Below are 9,501 nucleotides of genomic sequence, written 5' to 3' on the forward strand. Positions count from 1 at the left end.
TAAGGCTCATTTCTTCTCATCCTGTCAGTTGTTACTTGGGAAAAGAGACCAACATCCACCTTGCTACAACCTCCTTTCAGGTAGTTGTAGAGAGTGATAAGATCTCCCCTGAGCCTCCTTTTCTCCAGGCGAAATGCCGGTTCCCTCAGCTACTCCTCATAAGACTTGGTTTCTAGACCCTTCACCAGTTTTGTTGCTCTTCTTTGGACATCATGTAATACAAGATAGATGATACTGCACAAGCAAGGTGACTAGCATGGGACAGTTCCTGTTGGAACATTTTAGTCTGTGTGGTTTAATAAAGTTGCCTCTAGTAACTTACCCGTTCAATGTCTTTTCTGTATTGCATTAACAATTAAGGCAAAATCCCTACTTGTTGCTCTTGTGTTTTGAACAGTCTTCTTGCCTGATTTTGACCTCTTAAATTGTATTTGAGTTCAGTTTATTTGCAATTCTTGTAAAGCCATGTTATATTTTTCTCTTCATGCTGATGCTGTAAGAAGGCTTTTCATACTCCTTCCAATGCTTCTCATTGAATTGAAGCTCTAACCCAGAATTTTCTTCACCTTATTTCATTATGAGGCAAAATGTACTCAGCAGCATTTCAGTTAAAATGGTTATACTGAGAAGGGTTCATACTAAAGGAGCTATGTGATATCAAGTGTTGTGTGAGAATAAAGGTAAATCATACATGGTGAAAGATCACTGAAACATTGGATCAAAAAGATGTTAGATCGCCCAGGTCATCCTTTTCTAGTGACCATTTATGCATTGTGGCAAAATACCATAACATCCAATTCATCTCACCTTAGCCTCACTGATCTGCTAAGCCTGTAGCCAGAGCTACTCAACAGTCTCTTGCTCCTATGTTTTTTCATGGGATGCTGAAAACAAGACGCTAACATGAGAAGTATAGAGAACAGAAGGAGGATGTTAGTTCGATGAGATTGCTAACAGAGGTAGGAATTTTGAGACTGATCATATGTATACCAAATCAGAGTCAACAAAAACAGGGCCTTTGGGGAGAGCATAAACATGGGTGGACTGTTTGTTCAGAAGAAGAAGAGTATGGAAAAGGAGAAGAACTTGGAGTCAAGGTTGTCCAAGTAGCAGGACCTAGCCTGGGTCCAGCGAAACATTTATTGCAGTGCCTGTGGAGTTGTGCTGACAGTTCTTTCATTGGTATGATGCCTGTTGGTTTATGGAAAACTTGCTTTTGATGAGGACTTTGATAAGCTGTGGAGGAGTACTTGAAAGCTCAGGAGAATAAGGGAGGGTGACAGAGGCAGAGAGGGTTCAGGGTAGTTTGCCTGTCAGAATAGATCGTACATATTGGATGACTGGATTACAGAATCACAGAATCATCTAGGTTGGAAAAGACCTTGAAGATCATCTAGTCCAACCAAGTATTATACAGATTGCAGTATAGGACAAGCTTAAGTCTAGTGCATAATTCCATTTTAAAGCCTGATATACATTGAAATTTGCTTAGCAAAATATTTAGTCTATGCAGCAGTGTAAGGACAGTGGGTTCTGTTGTTGTATTTTGTTTAGTTTGTATTGTAGTTAAGTCACAACAATATTCAGGTGTGATTTCTTTCTTTAGAAGAATACCCTTTTTTGGTGAACGTCATTTTTAGACTGATTAAGAGGGTTTTGTGAGTGCTGGTTTTCTAGAGGCAAGTATGTTGATGTTTGGTTATCCTATCTGATAATGCATAGCAACATAGATCAAAGTGTTCCTTCTCACAATAAGCATCTACACATGTGCATTCCAGTATTTCATCTAATGCACAAAATGGCATCCTTGAAATTGCTTAGATAAAAACCCACACCCACTCTGTACTAAAATGAACTCACACATGCAATCAATGCAGGAAATAAATATACAGCTACCACTGGGAAAAAATTTTCCACAGAACAGCTACTTCATCTTTGACAATTCAGTCCTGATACTCAGAGGAGACTTATAAAATACTTTCAAAAGACAAATCTGGGAACTATAACTCATAACTCTACCCAGTACTTAAAGTCATAGACTCAACATAGACACACAGAGATATTGTTTTGTTGATGCAATAAATAAAATTTCTTCCTTTTCTTGTGATCCTGAAGTAATTCCTTAATGCTTCACATGATTTTGGCAATATTTCTTGCTCTTCTCCAAGACTGGGACCTAATGATCCTAGCACCTATTCTCTTGCAAAGTGCCCATTCTGGTCCACATGTCCTTATCAGAATCAGCTCATATCAATTAGTTTAGGAGAAGTTTAGCAGAAGTTTAGCAGAAACCACTTGTTCTTAACCAGCATCCGATTTGAAAATTTTCTGCTCCTGCTTCTAATCTGGAGAAGGGACTGTGTTTTTTCTACCGCTGTAAACTGGTCTAATAAAAGATATTATTTCTTTAGTACAAACTAATCTCACACAAATCTTTGTACAGTTGAGGGTGTAGCAGTATTACTTACTTCTTAATTGCATATTATTAAATCATAACAATGTTCATATACAATAAATAGCCCCATGACCCAGTACAGCCATTCATTATCCTGATAATTAGATCAATAGTGAATACATAGCAATATTCCCATCTTCAGAATCGTCTAATCTTATCATGTTTTTATGTTCTTCTGACTTCTTCCTTGCTCTGGAAACACCTTGCAACTTTTTGTCATTAAATACCTATAACAAGAATTCAGACTAACAAAGCACACAGGCCTGGTCATGGCAAAGTCTTCAAGAAGCTTGGAGATTTGCTGAGGTCTGATTTAGTCCTATGCTTTCTAAACTTGTTTAGAAACCCAGTCCTTGAAAAAATAGAGTACTGAAAAATACAGTATTCTGCCAGTATGCCTGCCAGTTTACTATCACAGAATCACAGAATCATCTAGGTTGGAAAAGAACTTGAAGATCATCTAGTCCAACCATTAACCTAACACTGACCGTTCTCAACTACACCATATCCCTAAGTGCTATGTAAACCTGACTCCTAAACACCTCCAGGGATGGGGACTCCACCACCTCCCTGGGCAGCCCATTCCAACACCTAACAACCTGTTCTGTAAAGAAATACTTCCTAATATCTAGTCTAAACCTTCCCTGATGCAACATGAGGCCATTCCCTCTTGTCCTATCGCTTATTACTTGGTTAAAGAGACTCATCCCCAGCTCTCTGAAACCTCCCTTCAGGTAGTGTTAGAGGGCAATGAGGTCTCCCCTCAGCCTCCTCTTCTTCAGACTAAACAACCCCAGTTCCCTTAACTACTCCTCATAAGACATGTGCTCCAGACCCTTCACTACCTTCATTGCCCTTCTTTGGACACGCTCAAGTAATTCAATGTCCTTTTTGTAGTGAGGGGCCCAAAACTGAACACAGTAATTGAGGTGCAGTCTCACCAGTGCCGAGTAGAGGGGTAAGATCACTTCCCTGTCCCTGCTGGCCACGCTATTTCTCATACAAGCCAAGATACCATTGGCCTTCTTGGCCACCTGGGCACACTGCTGGCTCATGTTCAACTGGCTGTTAATCAACACCCCCAGGTCCCTCTCTGACTGGCAGCTCTCCAGCCACTCCTCCCCAAGCCTGTAGCGCTGCTGGGGGTTGTTGTGGCCAAAGTGCAGCACCCGGCATTTGGCCTTATTGAAGCTCATCCAGTTGGCCTTAGCCCATCGCTTCAGCCTGTCCAGATCTCTCTGCAGAGCCTCCCTACCCTCGAGCAGATCAACACTCCCACACAACTTGGTGTCATCTGCAAACTTACTGAGGGTGCACTCGATCTCCTTGTCTAGATCATCAATAAAGATGTTAAACAAGAGTGGCCCCAAAACCGAGCCCTGGGGGACACCACTTGTCACTGGCCGCCAACTGGATTTAACTCCATTCACCACAACTCTTTGAGCCCGGCCATCCAGCCAGTTCTTTATCCAGCGAAGTGTGTGCCCATCCAAGCCACAAGCAGCCAATTTCACCAGGAGAATGCTGTGGTAAATGGTGTCAAAGGCCTTACTAAAGTCAAGGTAGACAACATCCACAGCCTTTCCCTCATCCAATAAGCAGGTCGCCCTGTCGTAGAAGGAGATCAGGTTTGTCAAGCAGGACCTGCCTTTTATAAACCCATGCTGACTGGGCCTGATCATCTGTTTGTCCCGCATGTGTTGTATGATGGTACTCTGGATGATCTGCTTCATCAGCTTCCTGGGTCCCGAAGTCAAGCTGACAGGCCTGTAATTTCCTGGATCATCCTTCTGACCCTTCTTATAGATGGGCGTCACATTGGCCAATTTCCAATCTGTCGGGACCTCCTCGATCAGCCAGGACTGCTGGTAAAGGATGGAAAGCGGCTTAGCGAGCACCCCAGCCAGCTCCTTCAGCACCTTGGGTGTATCCCATCTGGACCCATAAAATTGTGTATGTCTATGTGATGTAGTAGGTCACTGACTATCTCCTCCTGGATTTCAGGGGGGTCATTCTCCCAGTCTCTGTCTTCTGGCTGAGGAGGCTGGATTTCCTCAGTACAACTAGTCTTGTTATTAAAGACTGAGGCAAAGAAGGCATTAAGCACCTCAGCCTTTTCCTCATCACTCATTGCCATGTATCCTCCTGCATTTAGCAGGGGATGGAGACTCTCCCTGGTCTTTGTTTTGCTGTTGACATACTTGTAGAAACATTTCTTCTTATCCTTGACTGCTGAAGCCAGATTAATTTCTAGCTGGACTTTAGACCTCCTGATTTCCACCCTGTATAGCCTCACAGTGTCTTTGTAATCATTGTGAGTGGCTAGCCCCTTCTTCCAAAGTCCGTAAACTCTCCTTTTCTCCCTGAGTTGCAGCCAAAGCTCCCTGTTTAGCCAGGGTGGTCTTCTGTGGGGCTGGCTTCTCTTACAGCACCTGGGGACAGCCTGCTCCTGTGCCATTAAGACTTCCTTCTTAAAGAGTGCCCAGCCTTCCTGGACCCCTATACCCTTCAGGACCATCTCCCAAGGAATTCTGTCAAGCAGGTGACTAAACAAGTCAAAGTCAGCCCTTTGGAAGTCCAGGATGGCAGTTCTGCTGCCCCCTCTCCTGGCCTCTCTAGGAATAGAGAACTCCATTTTTTTGTGATGGCTGTGCCCAAGTCGGCCTCCAACCGCCACATCATGCACCAGTCCTTCTCTGTTCACAAAGAGGAGGTCCACCAGGACACCTTCTCTGGTCCGCTCACTCACCAGCTGAGTCAGGAAGTTATCTCCCACACATTCCAGGAATCTCCGGGACTGGTCCCGCTCTGCTGTATTTCCAGTAGATGTCTGGGAAGTTAAAGTCTCCCACAAGGACAAGGGCAAGCAATCGTGAGATGTCTCCTAAGTGCCTATAGAACATTTCATCCACTTCTCTGTCCTGGTTGGGTGGCATATAGTAGACTCCCACTATGACATCTGCCTTGTTGGCCTTCCCCGTGATTCTAACGCAAAGACCCTTTGCCCTGTCTTCACTATACCTGTGTTCAAAGCAATCATAACAGTCCCTAACATACAGCGCCACCCCACTGCCTCTCCTTCCTTGTCTATCCCTTCTAAAGAGCTTGTAGCCATCAATTGACGCACTCCAGTCATGGGAGACATCCCACCATGTTTCTGTTATAGCCACTACATCATAATTTTCCTATTGCATCATGGCTTCAAGCTCCTCCTGATTGTTACCCATGCTGTGTGCATTGATATAGATGTATTTTAGATGGGCTGATGTCCCCAGCACCTTCTTGCATTTAGAGGTCCTAAGTCCAGCCTGTGCTTTCACAGGTGTTACCACAGTTACTGATCCATCCATATCCCTTACATCTTTGTTGTGCTGCATGTCTCTATCCCTTGCCTCCACTGAGATGGCAGGGTGAGGGCTATCATTGACTCTGTCTCACTTAGACAAACATATCTAAGAGCAATTAATCCTTTTTTTTTTTTTTCACTTTAAATGTGTAAAAATATGTTCCTATTTTTCCCTTCACTGACTTGCTCTGCATCCCAGATCACTTAATTTATCACTGGATCCTATTTTCCTGAAACCTCCTTATGGGGAGAGGCCAACATAATAAATTCCTCACTGGTTCAGGCATCTTTGGACAGAGAGATCATTACAGAATAAGAACTTTGGGCTGTGAGGTCTTTTACAAGGCCCTTTTGGTACAGGGACCTCCACAAGGACCTGTAGTGAAGGACAGCTTTCCTAGGACAGAAAGGCTCAGAGATTAAATGGTTCTTACAGTGGCTGCCAGCTTAATGAAAAGATGCTGATTGATAGACATCAGCCAAGAAAAACTTGTAAGATAGAACCCCAGCTTTATGAACCTCTAAACACATTAACTGGTGAATGCAAATCATGTCTGTGTTTCACAGTCAGAGAGGGCATTTTTTCAACGGAATAGTGGGTAAAATATTAGTGCTTTACATCACTGGTGCTGTCAGCCAAGATGATTAGCAGTTTGATCTATATGCAATTATGACTACACATTTTATTAGGGGGATTTTCATGCAGAAAGTGTGCTGAAAGTTGGTGCTTTCTGTATGAATGTAAGAATGGGAGGTCCTTCTCCTAAATTCCATGTATATCAGGGCTTTCCAAACATCTCTAAAATGATGTTAACTGTTACATAACTCACTCTGAAGTGTGAAATGCAAAGAACATTACATCGAGACATAGGATAAGGATAATGCAAACTTTCGTATCTTGACTGACTAACTCCTTATTGCTAACCCCCTGTATTTTCTTATTTCAAAATGATCCTGAATATGCTTATATGGCATTTTCACAGACTTGACAGAGCTCTGTTTCTACCTGAAACTCACGCAGAGGATTTGGGGGGTGTTTGGTTTGAGTCCCCTTGTAGCTTTTTATCTGGAAATAGATTAGTCATGAGAAGCCTTATTGTCCAAGTCAGAAGTCATTTAAACATCCTTCTTGCTGCTTGCCAAAGGAGTTTGATTATTGCCTGCCAGATGAGATTTTTCTCTAGTGAGATGGCATTTAGTGTTACCACTCCCCAAAACAGCCCTTTCACTGGGATGGACAGCACATTCCTCTACTCCTGAGAACTTCTACCTCTGAACCTTGTCAGTTCATCCCATGTAAAAGTTGATTGTTGTCCTCCATTTGTGAGCTCACCTGGTGATGACTATTAGGAAAAAGGGCTTTAAGAAAAAGACTAAGTTAATTCTATCTACCAAGATAATTAAAAATTCAATAGTAATAATAATAAAAGAATTGAATTTATTTAACTAAATATTTAATTACAATAAAACCCCCAAGAAATTGCAATTATTTTTTTTTTTTAAAGTTTTTTTTTGTCCCAATACTACCTCTATTGAGTTGCTCGTTCAGGATCTTTCTGTGGTGAAGTTTTTGAACTGTTTAAAGCAAGGACAATGAATACCAGCTAGATTCGTCTGCTCTCCAAGCCCTTTCCCACGGATGAGGTGCCTTAAAGAACTGATGAGAGGTTCTTGTCTCAGCTTTTCAAAGTAGGGGAAATTATTTCAGCAGATTATCTCTTCAGTGTTAATTTTTGGGGATCCACTTTGCTCTTACCATTTGTATGGTTGGTCCTTCTCTGGAGATCTCCAAGGAAAATGACACAGAATGTAGTTTCTTGGTTTTAGCAGAAAGAATACTAATACTTGGAAAAGTAAAGTGCACTTGTGTCATATGACAGATCATGGAAGAACCTGATCTGCTGATTCTCTTTCATTTTTGTGCAAAACTGTTATGAGGAAGCTTGGGAAAGATGCAGACTTCCATGGCCCAAGAAAATGAATATTAAACTCAAGAAAAAAGTATACAACACAAAGGTTTTCATTAGCACCCTGGTCAAGTGAAGCTGTCCTGCTTTTAGCTAATGATGATTTTGATACTCTCCTTCCATGCTAAAACTATATTTTGAAGTCTGCACTGAAAGTATATTAATAGATAATGCTTTCTCCTGTTTTAAATTCACATCCTAACTTAATCTGTACCAGCTACCCCATGTAGTCATAAGGTGTATAAAACTAGCAAGGTAAGGTAAGGTACTGGGTTCCTAATTTATCAGCTGATGCTTTTAAGTGCAACCTCTTTAATGAATATTAGAGATGGAGAAGCTGCTTGAATATGTAGTCTGCCTCTGTGCCTAAGGAAAAATGACATATATTATCAGTGCTTTGTCCAGTCTAGCTTCTGTACTGTGAGAAAGGAAGGATAACAGCTAGAGCACTGTTACAGTGCTGATGAGAGTGGCTGTTTGTGGATGCTCCTGGCTGTGGAATTGAGAGAAACAGCAAAACCTCTGTACACTGGTTTTATTTACCTTCACAAACTTACTGTGTTTGCATGTGATAACAGGTATTATGGACTAGCCTGTGAAACTAAAACGATCTCAGCTCATCAACATTATCTCTTCACCGATTAATGAAAAGACAGCTCAAAGCAGAGTTGTTAATATTGTTCAGATATGGGGGTCCTGTGCCACTGGAAAAAATACACCTGAGATTAAAGAAGTGACTAATCCAACCTAGGCAGTTGTGTAATGAGGAATGATTTAGTACTTGTCTGACTGGGAAGTAGCTATAACCTTCTCTATGAGCATTTCTCCATATGAATGGAATTTGGTAAAATTGACAGAGATGTTCAAAGAGGTTTTCTTTTTTTTTTTTCTTTGTTTATATTTCTGTTGCAATGAGAGAAGCAAAGAAGATTCTTTTACGTAAAAGAGTAACAGATGTCAAATGCAAACGTCTCTTAATAGAAGATGTACTCTTCCCGTGTTTCTGGTAATGGACCATCATTGCCACTGGCCAGGCTGTGAAACAGACTGAGGGCAAAACTACCACAGCCTCTGATGAATCTTTCACATGGCTCTCTTGTTTTTTAAGCATCTAGATGAAATAGCTTGGAAGTGTTCGGTATCCGGCAGCTCTGAAATCATTCCTACAAGAGTTGCTACTGCTTAAGCACTTCCAAAAGTCTATTCATTACTTTAGACAGATTCATGGAAAGACACATGGCATAAGGAAAGGAGAAAAAAAAATTAATTTTAGCTTTGAAAACAGGGAAAAATTAATGCATGAAGGGGCTCTGACTGCTAACGAGAACACATAAACTACCCCGAAAAACACAAATCATCTCTGGGAAATAACATTATATATGGAAAGAAGATATAGCAAAAATTCTCATGGACTCAGTGGCAGCTGAATCTTTTGAAAAAAACCCTGAAATCCTGGCTGTCTTGCTGTTGTGACTAAAGTAGCTCCAGCTGAGGGTAGCAAATACATGATAGAAACAAACCTCCATCATTAATCTCAGGTCCCAGTTACATAAATCTAGATGAGTAATTAGATTTTAATGAAACTGAATTGTAATTCATTAGATTTTAATTGAGTTAATATACCTTTTCATATGACATACTGTCTCTGAATTGCATTCAGATAATACTTGTATTTTAGGAAAAATACCATTAATGATCAATTCACCTTGACAGTTTTATAAATATCCTTGATA

The sequence above is a fragment of the Strix aluco genome, chromosome 3 (genome assembly GCF_031877795.1).
Source record: "Strix aluco isolate bStrAlu1 chromosome 3, bStrAlu1.hap1, whole genome shotgun sequence".
Lineage (NCBI taxonomy): Eukaryota > Metazoa > Chordata > Aves > Strigiformes > Strigidae > Strix > Strix aluco.